The 19,357-nt window shown below is 40.4% G+C and overlaps 1 protein-coding gene across 5 annotated transcripts in view; it reads left to right on the forward strand.

The window, feature by feature from the left end:
- ELMO1 (engulfment and cell motility 1) overlaps positions 1-19,357 on the forward strand; it is a 578,573-nt gene that overhangs the window by 447,093 nt on the left and 112,123 nt on the right. The gene's annotated exons all lie outside the window — the stretch shown is intronic.

Consider the following 19,357-nt stretch of genomic DNA (forward strand, 5'->3'; position numbering starts at 1 on the left):
AAACACTTCTTCAGATCCCCAGCCACGGAACGAAGCAGCTCTTCTCTGTGTGCCACTGTTCTCTGCTTGGGAAATGTGTAACTGAGCTAGGTCATGTCCTTTCCTTCTTTTATGAAACCTGTCTCCAAACTGAAATGTGTTTTTTAATTAATTGCAAAGATAAATTGAAGTGCAGTTGGAAAGATTTTAGCAGTCAAAAAGCATGCTTCAAAATGACTCTATTTTGCATCCTTTCAAACCTCTGAAAAACCAGAGAGGGTTTGCAAAGTTATATTCAAGGATTGGCTCTCTGCCAGGAAAGGGATGCTCTGAGCTATTGCTCTGCTCCCTGGGGTTTAATTTTCTGACACTGGTGATGAAATTTTCAATTTTGTTGGGTAGAAACAGGAAGAACTATAAACAGGCAATGCAGGGGCAGCGTGGGGAATGAGAAACTCTTCGCCTGTAGGGACCCTTCTAGCTGCAAACTTAAAAATGTATGTGGCAAGATGTAATCCAAGCACAGAGCAGGATTCCAGACCAGCTATAATCATTCCGAACGGGGAGAGGAAAGGTATTGCCATTGGCTTGGGTGCAGAGAGTGGGGGATGAAGTTGGGGCTTCTATCTCTGCCTAAGATCTTTTCCCCTGTTTGTCTCCTGATTTTGAGGATTCATCACAGTTGCTTTTTTTAAAAAATGTGATTTCCTGTCTTATGTGCCTGAAAGTGTCATAGCACACTTGATGTCTTCTATTTACAGTCCACTTGACTTCAAATAATGGAGAGAGGAAAAGAGAATGAAGCATTATCATCTGGTTTATGAAGAAATGCACATGAAATAGTCAAACAAGAGAAATCTTATTGGTTTGTCCTTTTTAAAAAATGTCCTTTTGCAGAGGAGAATGTTGTGGGTCTTCACGTGGCTCTAGGATAGAATTTACTTTATCCTAAATGGGACCTGTGAGGAATGGTTAAAGAAACAAAAGAGTTAGGAAGCTTGCGCCTGTAGAAGACTCAAGGCAGGGTGAGGGCGACTGGGTGTCTGGGAGAGACCTTCTACTCTGTCTGTTAAAGAAGTAGGGCTGACGTTGCAGGAGAGGGAGAATTTCCTAACTGCAGGTGACAGTGCATCAGGGACACCTGGTCACTTGACAAGGTCAGTGACCTGTTTGTTAGCTGAAGGCCTTTCTAGAGATGTAGGCTGCTCTCTGATCCCACGAGGCTCCAGATGGCTGCATACATTGAGAATTCTGCCTGACTGGAAGAGCTTGTGTGCGTGTTAACTCTGCCTGCTGCACCACACTCCTCAGTACACCTCGATGCTCGGTTTTGAGGAAGTCTGGTTTCTAGAGGATGTGCATTAAGTGACAGTCAGCTCCTTAGAGTCAGTGTCCATTTTGCCTTGGCCCCTTCTCTCCCCCAATAGTGTCACTTTACATGAGTGAAGTGCTGGCACCTGTTGGTAAGAATGAGAGAAGAAACCAGCCTTTTATGGAAGCAGTAAAAAATGTTTATAAAAAAAATTCTAAACCAGTAGTTCTTAAGCTATTATTGGATCATGGAACTCTTTAAGAATGTGAAAGCTATGAACCTCCTCTCTGCCCACCCCCCCCCCCCAATGCATTCATGCATAAACACATAACACTTTGATTATCAGGCATTTTAGGGTAAAGCAAGATCCCTGTCCTGGGGTAGCCAAGAATGTATCATACCCTGAAGTTCATCATCTCCTTCTTTTCATATGGGTCCGCTAAATGCTGCAGCCCCATCTCAATCTGTCCTGACCATTTAATGTGTGCCAGGCACTGCTCAGTACATTTTATATGTAGATATAATAATACATTGAATCTTCCAGCAGCCCTAATAGGACTAATGTTTTTTGCCTGTTTTAGATGAGGAAATTTAGTTGCCAAAATATTAAGGACCTTGCCTGTGTTTATCCAGCTAGGAACTGACAAGTGCTTGGTGTTTCATGCATATCGATGTACTTGTTGCTACGTTCATATATGGAAGGAGAGTGAGTAGATAGGGGAAGATGGTTTCATCAACCTATCAGTCTGTCAAGTGGAGTCAGACCACAGGTAGTTGAATTAAACAGTCATCACAATAATTAAAGTCAAATTGAAAAGGCATTTTGGGGTGGTTGGGTGAATTATTAATAATACTATTTGAGAAGTTTGAGCTAAGAAAAAGCTCATCACAAAATGCCCCATTGGTTGCCCCTTTATGTTACGTGCGATGCCCCATCTCATTCCTGTAGCATTTTTACCTGGTATGATTTGGGTCAATTAACCTAGGAGATCAGTTCCTCCTGGGCCATCTGGGAGAGGTGACAGGTCACCAGTGTCCCATGGCTGCCCTTTGCTTGCATTTGCCAGGAATGATTTGCAGTGGTCAAAGCAATGGCGAGGGTGACGAACAACCAGGAACCACCAGGCAGCCAGTTTGGGGGTGCCTATGAACTGCAATGGCTGTAGGAATCACCAGGGCTACCATGCTTTCTCAAGACCTGTGAGCAGGGGAGGTGGGCCCAGCTCAGAAATAGAAACTGTGTTCCTCAGAGTTTGAGGGAGAATTGATGACTGCTAGGGCAATGTGGAGCTGGATGGGTGTGTGAATCCTCCACTCCCGATTCAGCCACTGCATCTCCCCTTGTATCTGTTTTATAAATGGATTCACAATGAAGATGTAACAATAAAAAATGAGAAGGAAGGGGTTAGGCTGCTAGAAGGAAGAAGAAAAGCTATTCATCTTATCAGGATGTCTTATCTGATATAAAAAAATAAGCAAGATTGCAATGCTAAGTGGAAAGGAATCTGTAGGGGTCATGGTAACAGGTTTTTACAACGTGGGTTCTTGGCTATGCTTGCTAGTATTATGCACTTTCTAGTATTATACTAGGTATGTAAATGTGTAGAAGACATTTTAACAAGTGTACAAAAAATGTACTACAGGGACAATATAGCAGATCTCATTTTACATCGATGCTGTCCAATGGAAATATGATGCAAGTTATGTATGTAATTTTAGTTTTTCTAGTAGTTCACCTGAAAAAAAGTTAAAAGAAACAGGCCAGTTAATTTTAATGATATGTATTATTTTACCCACTATGTCCAAATCATTATTTCAACTTTTCTACAAAACTACACATTTTCTACAAAACTATTTTTCTACAAAACTACAAAATTTCTACAAAACTATTAACAAAATATTTACATTGAATTTTTCATGTTAAGTCCTTGAAATATGACATGTGTTTTACATTTACAACACAACTCAATTTGGATACTGGATTTTCACAGGAAATCTGTATTTAGATCTCATAAAATTCATAGTTAAAAAAGTAGATTCATGTGCACAAGTTGTTCCAAACATACATCAAAGTTTTCCAATAAATGAATTGAGTATTGGTTTTTAAATTTAAATGAGCTAAAATTAAATAAAATTTACAATTCAGCGGCACAGTCACACTCACCACACTTACTCACCAAGGCTTCCCTAGCCACGTGTTTAGTGGCTACTCTACTGGATAGTGTGGCAGTAGGATCTCAGAACATTCCTCGCACACTAGGCCAGTAAATTCTCTCACTCCATCATCATGCCACGGCACCTCTATCTCTTTTACCTCCACAGGGTACCTGGACCACCTGCTCTGGTAACAGAGAAACAGAATGTTAGTATTCACAAACATATTAACTTTTGCTTTCACCATTGCTCATAGTGAACTCAAGATGGACAGCTGAATCTTAGTTTCTCCATTACACTGTTTGGCAAGGGGGGATTAAAATAGTATGCTGTTTCCTCTTGCAGAAAGTCAGTACTCATCCATCTGTGGCATTTCTTTCTTAATCCTTACTTATCTTGGCCCTGCTATTTACTGTGCTCTGTGGCCCCCTCTGTCAACTCAGTATGGAACGTGGGTTTAATTTGAATTATAAACAAACCATAACTGAGAAGGTAACTCTGTTACAAGCAGATAATTCTTCATGAAGACAAGTATAAATTCAGGCTAAGGAGTGATTTCATTGCTATCATCTCATTCAATTCTGCAAATTTTGTTGAGCGAGAAAATATGGACTAAATAATTCTTTCAGTTAATTTGGTCTTCAAATCCGTGCCTTCAATACCAGATATTATCCTATATCTTCACTCCCCAAAAGATTTATTTTAATGTAAAACTCACCATGAAAGAGTAATCAATCTCTTCAATAACTACATCAAAACCATCCTGCAAAGCCTTCCTAGAGGCAACTAGTCTTAGTCTTCTAATGATGTCCCCAATTGATGATTTCACCCAAATCAAATGGGTGAAATGAGTGAACTTTGGAAAAGTTTAAGAGGACTGAGCTTAGAGTGAGCTTTGGCCTTCATTTGGCCTCCATTTGCCAAAACTCACTCTAAGCTCAGTCCTCTTAAACTTTCCTTTAATAAAGAGCTCTATTAAGAATTCCACAAAACATTAAGAAAAAAAAAATCCATGTGGTTGAATACTATCTTTCCTATCAGGAATGCCTTCTGACCCAATGGTCCCCATTTCCTGCATTTTGGACAGAATTCCAAAGAATGCCTTGTGAATGTTGGTTGGAGTAAATTGTGTGGGTCCTTTACAACTTCTTTCTTTTGATAATATTACTTAACTTTTTGTAGTGAAGCAACACTGGTGGAACAAATAGATTAAACCATAGGCAGGGTTGAATATCAGGGCAAGATGAATTGCTTTGCATGTCTGCTGATTTTCAGCCAAGCCAAGGCTTAATACTCTCAGTCATGAGTGGAAATTAGTGATTTGGGATTTCAGTGAGTGCAGAGATGCTGGGAAGTAGCTGAACATCACATACGTAGAATTATCATTACAATAAGTATCTTTGGATTACCACAGGATTTGGAAGTCTGCTAATTTGCTAGCTCATTTCAAGCAATCTGTGATATTCTAGAAATAACGACTAGAAAAGTATTCATATGACAACGAGCAGTAATCTAGAATCCAAGGCTTTAGAGTGTGGTTTCTAGTTTAGCAACTAAGTTTTGCAAGTTATTTAACCTTTGTGATTCTCAGCAACTTTACATGGGTAAACTGAAGTTTAGACTTGGTGACTTCCTATGGCATATATGTATCAAACTTCTGAACTATCTATCCGTCTGTCTTCTGGCGCCCATGTTCCATTGAAAATAACAGTCTTTCCCGGTGTATCCAGATTGAGCTTCAGAATCCTTCTTAACACAGCACTTAGTCAACCACTAGTGAGATGCCAGAATTGTCTTACAGCTGAAACTGATTTTTCATCCCTCTCCTATGTCCTTGCTTCAGCTCAGGGCCTTGTGCAAGACTTTGAAAAGAAGCATACAGGGAATTATCATCAGTATGCAGGGTTTTGGTGATAAGGCAGACAGCTCTTTACTCATCCTCTTGCTCAGCTGTTCCGTGGAGGTGTTGCCATCTGACAAGGAGGGCTGCAGCCTTGCACTTTGGGAGCTCACTTCTCTTTTCCTTTGAGCTGTAAGTGATGAGAGACCTGTCAAGGAGAGCTGTTCACTGGCATCATTCCCAGACCTGGAAGTATAATGAAATAAAGTTTCTTTCCAACTTGGATGGAATTCTTGCAGCTGAACATTTAAGATAGCATCTGGGGAAGTTCTGACATCCACTTGCCTGGTTGGAAGGAAGCACCCATCAGCTAATGGAACTCAGGCCTTCACACTGGTAGCCCAAGTCAGGCTGCTCTGGGCAACTCAGTTCTAACTAGAATCTTCCAGGTCACAGGTCCCAGCAGGTGAGATGGAGCCCCCTCCTTGCCTAATGAGCCAGCAATTTGAAGTCTGCATTTCAGAAACTTTGTCATATACAAAGAGGGATATCAAAGCAGGAGCTGGTTTGAAAACCACCAACATTGGTACTGTCCCTAAACCTAGACTACTTCATGCTAAAGGTTCCAGGGCACTCTTTCTAGTACCATGAGGGTAGTAGCAGGGCCACACCTTTTAGCTCCAGAGAATGATGGCGGGATAAAAGCCACATCCTAGATTCCCTGAGCCAGGGTCAAATATCTGGGCAAAGCAGGCATAAGAAGCTTTGCAAAGACCACCTTATGAGCCATCCTTCTGTCGCCTCTAAAATTTTCTGAGAACTGGGTAGAGGGACTCCTTAATCTCTCTGAACCTTAGCTTCCTCATCTGTAGAAAGAGAAGTAGGTACGTTTCCCATGAGGCTGTTAACAAATGAAAATATGAATGATGTCTGTGTGAGTGATTACTAAATTAGAATATGTATGTGAGGAGAAAATAGTCTGATTCCATCCCTTGGGTAGAAGCCATTTATTTTTCACGTCTCACAGAATGTCTAGTTCTGCTCTTTTGCCATGGAAGGGTCTCTCTACTTTCAGATTATTCTCCTAGATAATCCTGAGACACCACTCCAACCCTGCTGGCATTGGAGGCCACCCAGAGGGAAAGGCACTACACTTAAAACCCAGGGCCTGAGTCAAGTTTCAGCATAGCCACCAAGTAAGATTTAGGTTTCACCATGTTGCCTCTCCAATCTTTAGTATTTTTTCTCCTGGATAAAATATAGATCTTATCAACTCTATCTGGTACATAGAAATGTTTAGAGAGCACATTTATTAATATATCCCATGTACTCTGTGGATTGTAAAATAAGATCTTACTATTATGCTTCAAATCTAGTATCTCCTAACTCAGCCTTGTTTATTAAGGAGGAATAATTGGAAACCTATTTCTAAGGTAGCAGAAGCTCCAGAATGTGGAGCTACAGCGATGTGTAGTTTCCTGGTTTTGGAAGCCAGTCAATATCAAATGATATTGTGCTTCTAGGGAGATGCCTGGCGGCATTCAAGAAGGCTGTGACCTGCCATAAATAATCGGTGGCTTTTACATTTGTAAGTCAAGATGTTTTTGGTCTCGGCGGATGGCCCATAAATCTTTCTAGGATAGCTGAGCTTTCGCCATCCTAGCCCAGCTCTTTCTTCTTCTTGAAGGCATAATGTTTGAGAAACGTGTACATTTTTGGTTCTTTCACATGCAGATTCCCAGTCACTTCTTGATGACTTTCTTCTCCACCCCTCCTCCACTCCCGCCAGCCATGCACTTCATACCTATGATGTATTCTGTCAAGAGAGGAGAAGGGGTGATTTCTTTCTCTGTCACATCTGGACATCTATTTGATATAAACCTATAGCATCCTAGATCTTGAAGTAACCTGAGTCATAGGATGTCAAATAGATTTCATCTGGTGACAACTTAGGCCCTCTGGTGTGGCTTGTTGGGGCTGTACATCTGGGCTCCATGAGCCAACAGGGAGTGAGGGGAGGAGGGTAGTAGCATGCAGTTACCTTATTACAGGTAAAGAAAGTGAGGTTCAGAGACTGTCATTGACTTGCTAATATCCACTGTTAACAAGAGACAGAGTTCACATTTTCTTGCTCAATTTATTCAACAACCAATGTTGGCTGAATGCCAGTCCTTTATCAGGTACTGTTCTAGGCCTTGGGATTCCCAGTTGTGAGTATATATGGATTAACCTGCATGGAGATTTATTTTTCAGGCAATCATTAGCCTCAACGTTGGAATTCCCCGGAATATGGAAGCTACAATAAGAAAAATTTTCAAGAAACCACATTTATTTATGTATTCACTAAGTCATCTGTGCATCCACCTATGCATTCATTTCCATGCCTGTTTACGTAAAGAAAAATTATCCACTTTCAAAAACTGGGCCTTTGTAAGAGTTGTTTGAAAACTACTTGAAAGTAATAGGTGAAAACAAATTGTCCAACAGCTATCTTTGCCTTCCGCCCTCCTTCCCCTCTAAACACCCAAGAGAAACTGAACTGTAAAAACAAATTCAAGAGTTATACACTATGCTAGTCTTACAAAGCAACCTACAAGTAGAAACCTGGGTGGACCAAATTTTTTCTACTTTATCAAAAGTTTCTGAACTGTTAGAACTGTTAAAAGAGAATTTGCACCTATGGTGATCTAGAACTGTTGCAGTTCCATGTGACTTGGGTAGAAGTATAAATGGCAATGGAGATGAAAGTCTCTTATCCCCAAATTTGAATACTCTAGGTAAATAGACAATAATCCTACCCACTGTGTGTGGTCATCTGTCTCTGTCTACCACTCTGACTCCCCATTACTTGCTTCAAGGCCAGACCAATCTCAGAAACACTTGCACTGATGGTTTTAAGAGCTGCACTCTCTGTGTGCCAGGCATTTTGCATATTCCTTTAGTGGGATTTCTTAAACCTTTTTTAAAATTTTCAGTGTAGTGATTATTTTAAAATTACCACATAGCATGCTCTGTCAAGCAACAAGTTTTATTGAAGAGTACATCCTCCTATGCTCAAAGGACAGAGGGCCAGACTCAGGGAGACTCCAATTCTCAGTCTCTGTCCTTTTCCTAACAGTTTCAGTAGCGTGTTAAAAGCGGCGTTAAAAGGCATTGTGTCCCCTTTTATAGATAAGGAAACAGACACAGAGAGAGTTAGCTTATTATCCGGTTAGTAAGTGGCAGAGTGAAGTTCAAATTCAAGTGTGTCTGATTCCCAAGCCCACGTTTTTACTGAGGTCAGGTGCCTCCATTTCAACACCAACTGTACATAGATCTATAGCTAATACACTGGAAAAGTAATCTTCAACCTGGGTGCTCATTCTTCTGAAGGGTGTGAAGACCTTTCAAGGGAAAGGAAGGCATGGATAATTAGCCTCACAATAATCCATTTTCAGATTCTCAGCTTCCATACATACATTAAAACTGATCATTTTGCAACCGCACCTGTGGCTTTCACACCAACTTTTCCCAACCGCTCTTCTCTCTCTCAATAAAAGAAAGCCCCCCGCTCACCTCCATCAGATCTTACTATGGTGTGTTGCCCAAAGTATATAAACCTTCTCTGAGAGCCAAACAAAAGGACTTGTGACCTATCTTTTAAATAAGGAACCATAAGTGGGTCCCTGTCACGTTAAGAGATGCATTCCCAATGGGATACTTCTCTTGGGTTTGGAAATTCTGTATCAAAATTGGTAATAAAGTCATGTTTAAATTAGTTTATATTAATAATAATTATGTTGTTAAGCTCAATCAAGAAGAAAAGTTTTATTAGAGCCTTCTGTTCATCGGAAGTATTTTTTAAGTTAGATTTTAGTGTGTATGTGTTTTTGTTTCAGAGAAGTATGATAGGATGATTAATAAAAGACTTTTAAGCATAAAATTCCATTATGATAAAATTCTGTATGAGTAGGATTGAGGTAGAGTGGGGAAAATGGGGAAATAAAATGGGAGTTTGGGTTCTAGGTCAGGCATTGGAGGATGATGGCCTGTGGCCTGCTGCCTGGACTTGTAAATACATTTTATTGGGACACATCTGTGCCCATTTTTCTGGTGTACTGTCTGTGGCTGCCTTCATACTGTAGTGGCACATTAAGTAGCTGTGACAGAGACTGCCTAGAAAGCCTAAAATATTTAGTATTGGGGCTTTTACATAAATCCTATTGACCACTATTCAAGGAGGAAAATAATGATTACGATTTCCAACTATTCGAGTAGAGATTATTCATGTATTTTTAAGTGAGTCATATGGATCTCAAATTACTATTGTATGTATATTCAACTATATATTTAAAAGATGGCATACAGTTTTATCTTTTTATTTTTGAGACAAGTGTCACTCTATTGCCCAGGCTGGAGTGCAGTGGCACGATCTCGTCTCACTGCAACCTCCGCCTCCCTGGTTCAAGCGATTTTCCTGCCTTAGCCTCCCAAGTAGCGGGGATTACAGGCATGCACCACCACGCCCGGCTGATTTTTCTATTTTTAGCAGAAACATGGTTTCACCATGTTGGTCAGGCTGGGCTGGAACTCCTGACCTCAGGTGATCCACCCGCCTCAGCCTCCCAAAGTGCTGGGAGCACTCCCAAGTGCTCACGTCTATAGACGTGAGCCACAGCACCCAGCCAGTTTTATCTTTTAAATGTCAATATTGTCGTACACTGAAAATGATATTCTTTGAAACTATTTCAACTTTGATGAAAATTTTCTGTTGTTTTGTTTTGTTTTTGAGACTCGCTCTCACCCAGGCTGGAGTACAGTGGTGTGATCTCAGCTCACTGCAACCGCTGCCTCCTGGGTTCAAGCAGTTCTCCTGCCTCAGCCACCCAAGTAGCTGGGATTACAGGCATGTGCCACCATGTGCTAAAATTAGCATGTGCTAATTTTTTTTTTTTTTTTTATTAGAGACGGAGTTTCACCATGTTGCTCAGGCTGGCCTCGAACTCCTGACGTCAAGTGATCTGCCTACCTTGGCCTCCCAAAGTGCTGAGATTACAGGTGTGAGCCACCACGCCTGGCCTGATGAAAAACTTCAACTGTTGACTTAAAAATGTCTGAGCGATACATACAGTTTTTAAAATAGGGAGTGGGGAAGTCACTGCCTTAGAAGACAGGATCACCAGTGTGGCTTCCATAGTTCAAGACCAAGACCATCCTAATGATGGGCCGGAGCTTGTTTCCTTCTCATGGGGCAAATTGAGGCCTATGTGGGCATCTCAGCCCTCACTCAGGCTATTGTTCTGCAACTTAGAGGGTAGCTGATAGAGACATAGGGCCCTAATGGGACAGTGTCAAAGCACAGTCCTCCTAAATGTCAGGCCTCAGTTATGCAGATCAGAAAAATTTTCCCTATACTAGCACTTCTAATTAGCCAGCTAGGGTAGAAAAAGAACAGTAGTCTCCCTCCAGGAAGCGGAGGGCTGGCTTTTTATCAGGATGTACCTGTAGGATGGATGGGAGCCTGCACCATGCTCTGGCTTCACCAATTAGGTTGTACCACTCAAGTGGACATTTAAGTCTGCTTAGAAACCTTGATGCGTGTTATAGATTGAAATATTTCCTCCTTAAAAATATATACTGGAGTCCTGGCCGGCCGTGGGTGGCTTACACCTGTAATCCCAGCACTTTGAGAGGCCGAGGTGGGTAGATCACCTGAGGTCAGGAGTTTGAGACCAGCCTGGTCAACATGTCAAAACCCCGTCTCTACTAAAAATACAAAAATTAGCCAGGCATGGTGGTGGGCACCTGTAATCCCAGCTGCTCAGGAGGCTGAGGCAGGAGAATCGCTTGAACCCAGGAGGTAGAGGTTGCAGTGAGCCGAGATCGCACCATTGTACTCCATCCAGCCTAGGCAAATATATTTATATATAGACATAGATATATAGATAAAGATTGAAGTCCTAACCTCAGAAAGTTCCCTTATTTTGAGATAGGGTCTTTACAGTGGTAATCAAGTTAAGATGAGGACATCTGATGGACCCTAATCCAGCATGACTAGTGTCCTTATAAAAAGGGAATATTGGATGCAGAGACAGACATGCATAGAAGGAAGATAATGTAAAGAGACACAGGGAGAAGATGGTCATCTACAAGCCAAGGAGAAAGGCCTGGAACAGAGCCCCTTACAGCCTTCAAGAGGAACCAACCCGGCTAAGGCAGACTTCCAGCCTCCAGAACTGTGAGACAATGAATTTCTGTTGTTTAAACCACCCAGTGTGCCATACTTCATCATGGCAGCCCTGGCAAACTGATAGAGTGCACTCAAAAGCACAGTTTCTTTTCATGGACTTTCCAAAGCCCAGGGACTTCTGTTTCTTTTAGCTGTGTTTTGCCACATGGAATGGGCCATCAGGATAGGAATTGTTATCTCCTTCCCCTAAGAGCAATTAAGGTCAAAGACTGGAGCCAGAGCTCTTGGGTTTAAATCCCATTAGCTGTGTGACCTCTGGCCCAAATGGTGTCTCTTATAAAATAGAATAATAATACCTACTTCTTAGATTACTTGGAGGACCAAGTGAATTAATAACATGTGAAACTCTTGGTGCTCGGCACATAATAAGTGCTCGACAATGAAACGTTCATTGCCATTGTTGGGGGGCCAGAAAGCAACCAGTGCCTAAGAGCACCCCAGATTCATGAATCACACAGCAAGAAAGCCCGCATGCTCCCCTGGAATTCTAGAAGTTTTATTTGTGAGATTACCTTACAAATGTTGGAGAGGTTTTAAAAAAATCTCTGCTTGTCTTTTCTCTTGTTTTATCCTGTCTTATTCTTGGAAAAGTTAATATTTGAGAATAGCTAGCATGCCCTATTAATCCTTTTTTTAAAAAAAGGATCCGCTCCGACACCAGTTGGCAGTTAGGTTTCATCAGTCACTCGAGATTATGGATTAACTCTCTGATCTTTTTACCCTTCGAGCTAATTAGCCTCTGGACAAATACCGCTAGTCACAGAGGCCAAGCACAGCTGACCAAACACATTTCAAAGAGTAAATTTAGTGAGTAAATAGCACCACGCTTAGATCTCTTGGTAATACTGCTTTTCTGAATCACTGGAATCTGGATGTTTCCTTCCCAGGGAGAGGTGGAAGTGTAATGTTTACAACCCTTCAAAGCAACAGAAAAAAATGTAACAAATTAAGTCAGCTACTTCTTCCCTTAACTCCTCCTGTTCCCCCATTTAAAATGATTTCTTTTCTTATGTCTTCAAATAACAAGCTCAGTTTGACTTTAAATGGCTTAAGTGTATCCTTTGGGACAGTTGTTTAATAGACCTCTCTCAAAGGGAGGCTTCCCTGGATGCCCAGCTGAAATGTAATTTTTCTCAGTTTAATTTAATTATCACCACCTGCCAAAACTTTCTCTCACCTCCACAAAGCACCTTGAACAGTTCATGCCTCACCTTGGTGGTAAGGCCTGTTAAGTACTTGTAGATAATTATCCTCTTAATGTTTGGTGAAACTCAGTATTTCTAGAACTTTCGTTTTTTGCTGAAGAAGACTTCTCCAGGTAGTGCTTTCCAATCTCCCTTCAAGTTGAAATGAGTCGTACACACAACTTCACCAGTGAGGCCTCCATACCTAGGTTTCCACAGTTGCAGGGAGAACATGTCCCAGGGGTGGCCCATCTCGTTGGCAATGGCAGTGAAGATGGTGTGTCCATCCTGATGTCCAGCTCTGTCGGGCACCAGGTAGCTGGAATGGCAAGGCTCCTGGCCTCTCCCCTGATATCTCCCTCATGTGAGCAGCCTTACACTCTGCATCCATGTTCTGAATGCCATGTTTCTTCCTAATCCCACAGTTCAGAGTTCTAGAGAAGCAGGAGTTTCAGATTGAGTGGCCAGCTCTGACGTTGCACAACCACATACCTAAGTAACTCAGGTTTTGGTTTTTGTTCTTGCATTCAGGAAAAGAGAAGACAGGAAACTATTGTGCTTTTATTTCAGAAGAGTGGTAAAAATGTGGTCGTTTTGTCACTTGTTACCAGTATTCAGTGATTCAACAAAACCTTTATCAAGTGAATACTAGGTGCCTAGTAATATGCCAGAGACATGGAAGGAATTCAAAAAGAATACAATCCAGCTTTTGCTCTCAGGGATCTTAGAAAACAGTGAAAAGCTTATAAGGTTGTAAGCAACATTAGCTAGTTAACCACAGAGGGGGAAGCCTCCAGTGGACTAAGTTACAGGCCACTGTTTTGTGGCTACCACATTTGGAAACAGCACACTCCACACTGGCATGGTTTTCCCAACCAGGTTATCATATCTGCTGCCCAGCCGCATCTGGATAAATTGTGTAATATGATTTTATTGTATAGAATGCAGTGCATCTGTGTGTGTTTGACGAAGGAAGATTACCAAGAAATAGTTCATGGAACAAAGAAGGTATTAGGACAGCATACAGCATATGATCCCTGGGGTGTATGTGTGTGTGTGTGTGTGTGTGTGTATGTGTATTAAGTGTATGAATGTATTTGTGTGTGTGTGTGCGCGCATGTGTATGTGTTTGCATGTATAAGGAAAGCCTGAAAAATGAATACAATGCTATCAAGAGTGGATAATGCTGGAGAATGAGACTGGAGAATCCAGACGAAGAGGTTTATTTTTAGTATAGTATTCTTCGGTACATATTTTTACTATTGGTATGTTTTGACTTTTATAATAATTTTATTTAACCATCAAAGTGGATTTTTGAACAACATAAATCTTGTTAAAATATTAATAAAATTTAAACCCCTTACAATAATATGAACAGGAAAGCGACTCAAGGGGTTCATAAAGGGAACATTTTACTCTTGACTTTAATTATTAAAGAAATATAACTTATTTAGAGTTTGTTTTGGAAATATTTAGAGCAGTGATTTTCATCCTTTGCTGGATATACTCAACGGTTGAGTCTTTTAAAAATTGAGACCCAGTCCCGGGATGATCCCAGACTTTCTAAGCCAGAATTTCAAGTGAGGCTTCAGCAAGTGTGTTTTTAAACAGCACACACACACACACACACACACACAACCCACACACTACACACATATACCACTAGCAGCTTCCTCAGTCAATCCTGATGTGCACCAACTTAAGGCGTAAAACTAGGGAAGTGATGAAAGTGAGGGGAAACAGTTGTGGCTGTAAACATACTGAGTTAAACTGCTTGTGAAATGACACAGATCTTAAATTGGGTTGAAAAACAATATACAATATCATGAATATTGAATTTACCACATATCATTATCACCCAAATATGAGAAAAAACTAGAAATGCAAGAAGAAATGAACAAAAATATAGCTGGACTGACGTTCATTACACTATTACTCTATTATGTTAAAATATAATATATAGAATACTTCAGTAATATAATTAACATATCAACTAATAGGTACGTATTGAATTGATACCTTTAAATATAGCTGTGATGGCATATCTTTACATTGTAACTGTATTATATTAAAATATAATATATAGAATACTTTAATAATATAATTAATGTGTCAACTAATAGGTAGGTACACACTGAATTGACACCCTCCACTGAGAGTAGGCCTTATTTTTCAGTATCCATGCAACTTTTTCAAAAATGCATCACTTACGTGGCTAAAGATCCTCAGTAAATTCTCAAAGGCTTTTAAATAACCACTGAACCAAAGAGGAAATCTAAACTACTACTAAAGATTAGAAAAATGATGACAGTGAGAACATCGCATGCCAAAACTTATGGGATATAGCCAAAGCTGCCCTCAAATAGTATATTTGTAGCCCCAAAATTACTATTTTAAAATTATGTATATAGAAAGAATAAAAACAAATGAACTCAAGATGTAACTCATGTTCAAAAATAACAACAAAAGCACCCAAAGAATACAAAAGGAAAGACAATAAAAGGCAATAAACTAGAAAATAAAAGAAATAATAGAATCAATAAGTGAATCTAAGAACTATTTCTATTAAGGCAATTACTTAATAGAAATAATTGACAGTTGACATTGACAGTCTATCAAACAAAATGACAAAACATAAGAATTAACAAAATTTAATTGAAAATGACGGAGACATGGAGCTGATTAAAATTTAATTAATGAATTTAATCGGTGGCAATATTCGTGTGCTTTACAAAACTCAATTAGTACACACAGACACGCATGCCTGCACAAACAAAATAACCATAGGCTACCTGTGAATAATATATTTGAGATAAAATATATACATTGCTAATAAAGCAAAGTGTCATACTTTGCCAGTTGAAGTATAGATTAGTACAGTCTTTCTGAAAGTGGCAATGTTTATTAAGAACTCAAAATTTTCTGTGATATTTATCCTTCTATTCCAAGACAAAGAGTTCATCCTAAGAAAATCAGAAGTGCAGAATAAATATTCTTTGATATTTTAAGAGACCTTAGGAAGACTCGTCATGGGAGTGAGCTGATGATATGAATGGTTGTGGGGAGAAGTAAAACCAATATTTCATCTAGAAAAAATAGCATGGAATTATAAACTTAAAAATAATTCTGGAAGACTCTACACCACAGTGCTAACACTCCTTATTGGAGTGTAAGGATTACAAGTGATTTTTAACTTCTTCCTTTCATTTTTATATTTCTTCCTAATATTATTCAATTAGAAGGTAGTATTTCTGTAATTCAATAATAAAATTACTGAAACAAAAATTTAATATAAAAATAATGGAAGGGTTATAGTAACAGGCAAAGCACATACAAAAATCATGCCTGCATAATATATCAAGACTGAGGATGCCACCAAATCCTAATGTTACCCGGTTAGTTTGTTCACTTTCCATTTCCCTGAAAGGGACATGAATGAGAGGTAGAGGGAGAAGATATTAGCTAGGATGTGTTCTCTTTCCAAAACCTGAATTCTTTTTTATTTCGTGTTTCCATCATTGGGTCTTTTATCATTAATCTCTAAGATGTCAGCTGTTCATCGCCAGGTGCCTGAATCCCTACCAGAAACTCCTTTCGGTGTTACCTATCCAGGGACATGAATTTCTCTTGCTCTTTCCTTTCTCTGTCCTTTCTGTCCCTGAATCTGAGCTTCTTTCTGGAAGTGGTCAGCAGCACCCTCCCTTTGCCAGAAGTGCAAAGTTTGGCCAACACTCCCCCTAGTGGCAATTTAAGAAACTCCTGAACTGACCAACCCAAAAGCCAAGGCCCAGCACTGATGCCACGCTGGGTTAACTGGGGCACTTGTTAATTAAAGACGTATCACTGGACCCTACCTCAGGAGTATGGCCCAGAAATACGTATCCTTTTTTTTTTTTTTTTTTTTTTTTTTTTTTTTTTTTTTTTTGAGACGGAGTCTCGCTCTGTCGCCCAGGCTGGAGCGCAGTGGCCGTATCTCAGCTCACTGCAAGCTCCACCTCTCGGGTTTACGCCATTCTCCTGCCTCAGCCTCCCGAGTAACTGGGACTACAGGCGCCCGCCACCTCGCCCGGCTAGTTTTTTGTATTTTTTAGTAGAGGCGGGGTTTCACCGTGTTAGCCAGGGTGGTCTCGATCTCTTGACCTCGTGATCCGCCCGTCTCGGCCTCCCAAAGTGCTGGGATTACAGGATTGAGCCACCGCACCCAGCCACATATTCTTTTTTAACAAGCATCTCAAGCATGGGTTGTTGTCCCATTTGTACCCTTCCTTTGTCATTTTTGTGGAATACATAGTGATTGGGATTCAGTGTTTTATAGAAAACGATTCCAATTTTTAGTACTGAATGTGAGAAAAAACATTCAAACTTCAAATTGATTGGCCTAGAGCATATAGTTCTATATATTTTAGAGAAGAGAGGCAATATAAGAGTGAATCTCTTGTAAACTTAGTATACATTACTAAAGAGAATAGAAACCAGAGACGTTTGTGATTAATGTCCTCCAGTGAACACTTGTGAAAAGACTAGCTGCTACTTTATTCTACCTGCAGCCATATCAGTGTATAAATTACAACCAAGCACGTTGTATCTTGGCACTGTTGCTTTCTTATTCTCCATTTCTATTTCTAAACATCCCCCATACCTGAAATGTGTTCTCCAGTGGCCAGCCAGCCTCTTTGGAGCAGCCTGCTGATTTAATCAACATGCTGCTTATCATGTTTTCCAGATGGTTAATGCATCTCTTAAATAAAACTGGCCCTAATTTGAACTGGTGTTTCTATTCTGGTCCTCTCTGAAGAATAATTTGTCTTATGGTCAAAGTTTCTTTTTCATTATTTCTCTCTGGGCTCTGGTGATGTCTTTTTACCACTTCTTTGTTCAAAACTGTCAAGTGGCACATTAATTCAATTCATTGATGCTAATCATCCATGGAGGAAAAAGAAGACAGTTCATATGAATATCAACACATTCCTCAAATCATTTATCACTCACATGTAAAGTTGTAGAGAACAGATTCGTCAGAATTATTGATTGAGAAAGGAAAGAGCCCTTTGTTGTGGATGGGTGTTTTCTCTTCATTGCTGCTTCTGCTTCGAGAAGGGGTGTCCTTGTCATGTGAAACAGCATTATTTGGGGAGCAGTAGATACAGGCCAAGTTTTTAGGAGTCTCACTTAAAAACCCACGGTCTTAATATTCATTGTTACACAAAGGATTCCAAATATAAATAACCTTCAAGCTGACCCATAGATTCAGGTCTGATTCCCATTTCACAAATGGTTTCCAAGGCATACAGTTAGGTCGTATAAAAGTGACATTAAACTCATGTTGGCAGAATGCCATTGTGGCGTGACTTCTGCAATAATGAATGGCTGAAAATAGGCAAGATAATGTAAGATTTGAATGGGGTTGCATCCTGAAAGGAAGGCAGCCAGAGGTCCTGAGAATTAAATGGAGGAGCTGCAGTAAAAATATGGCTCTATTACACCAAGCATTTTCCTCTTTTCCTTTCCATTACCTGTCTGAGATGATTTGGCAGAGTTTAAAAATAAATGAAGTGTATTCATTTTTCCTTCAGAGTTTTGCTTTGAAGGCATTTGGTAAGGGGAAAAAATGAAATATGAACACAGGCAGCATGGGGGATCAAGACATCAAAATGTAAGCATTATATCCAACATATATATCCTTGTGTGGGGAAGTATGCTTGCTTCCAATTAAGGTCACATCATACGGGCAGATGTGATGCTTCCAAGCAGTGTTAATGATCTGCTAGGTAATGCAGAGGAAATGATGTGTTTGGAATGGGTTTTTTTTTCCCATTTGTACCTTTCCACTGTCATCTTTATGGACTGCAACATGTAATGATTGGGATTAGGTTTTTTATAGAAACTTGATTTCAATTTTCAGTACTGACTAGAGACAGGATTCTTTTGCAGGCACATCAGTTACGTTGATCATTGTTTTTCACATTTTATTGTAGCTGCCAATCCTTATTATAAACAGAGTAGAAGCCTACATATAAAACCCACGAAAGGGCAACTCTGAGGGAAACCAGGTTGAGCATCTCGGCAATTCCCCTTACTAAGCCATTTTCTCCAGTGCCTCCCTCTCTTCTCCCATAGCCGAGTCCGAAAACAATCTTCTGGGAGAAAGAACAAGGTTTCTTCTGTATAACCTAGGGGAAAAGTGCCTTTAATTATTCATTCATCCTCTGCTGGAACAAATATTTATTCAGTGCCTATGATAAGCCAGGCCCTCCTTCTTCTAGACAATGGGTTGCAGCAGTGAGGAGGAAAGACCAGGAGACTGTCCTCAGGGAGGCAGCCGGGGAGGCAGCCAGGCCACCCCAGCCGTGATGCCATGAATACATTAAGAATGGGGAGAAACGGATCTTAGGGAGGGAACTCATGGGGAAAGGATGGATGGGTAAGGCCTGTGGAAGAAACCGAGATGCTGAGGAAGAGTGGCCACATCAAGAGCTTGGGAAAAAGTGTTTCAGACCAGGAAAGTTCCTGGAAGCCCAGAAACAGAGGTATTCAAGGAATGGGAAGATGGCCAGAGCCCATCCTGGATGTGGGATGCTGGGGTGATCGTGGTCAAGAGGTCAGAGGGAAGCAAGGCTGGTTGGAGAACATGTACTAGGCTGTGATGGAAACTCAGAATT

The sequence above is a fragment of the Chlorocebus sabaeus genome, chromosome 21 (assembly GCF_047675955.1).
Source record: "Chlorocebus sabaeus isolate Y175 chromosome 21, mChlSab1.0.hap1, whole genome shotgun sequence".
Taxonomy (NCBI): domain Eukaryota; kingdom Metazoa; phylum Chordata; class Mammalia; order Primates; family Cercopithecidae; genus Chlorocebus; species Chlorocebus sabaeus.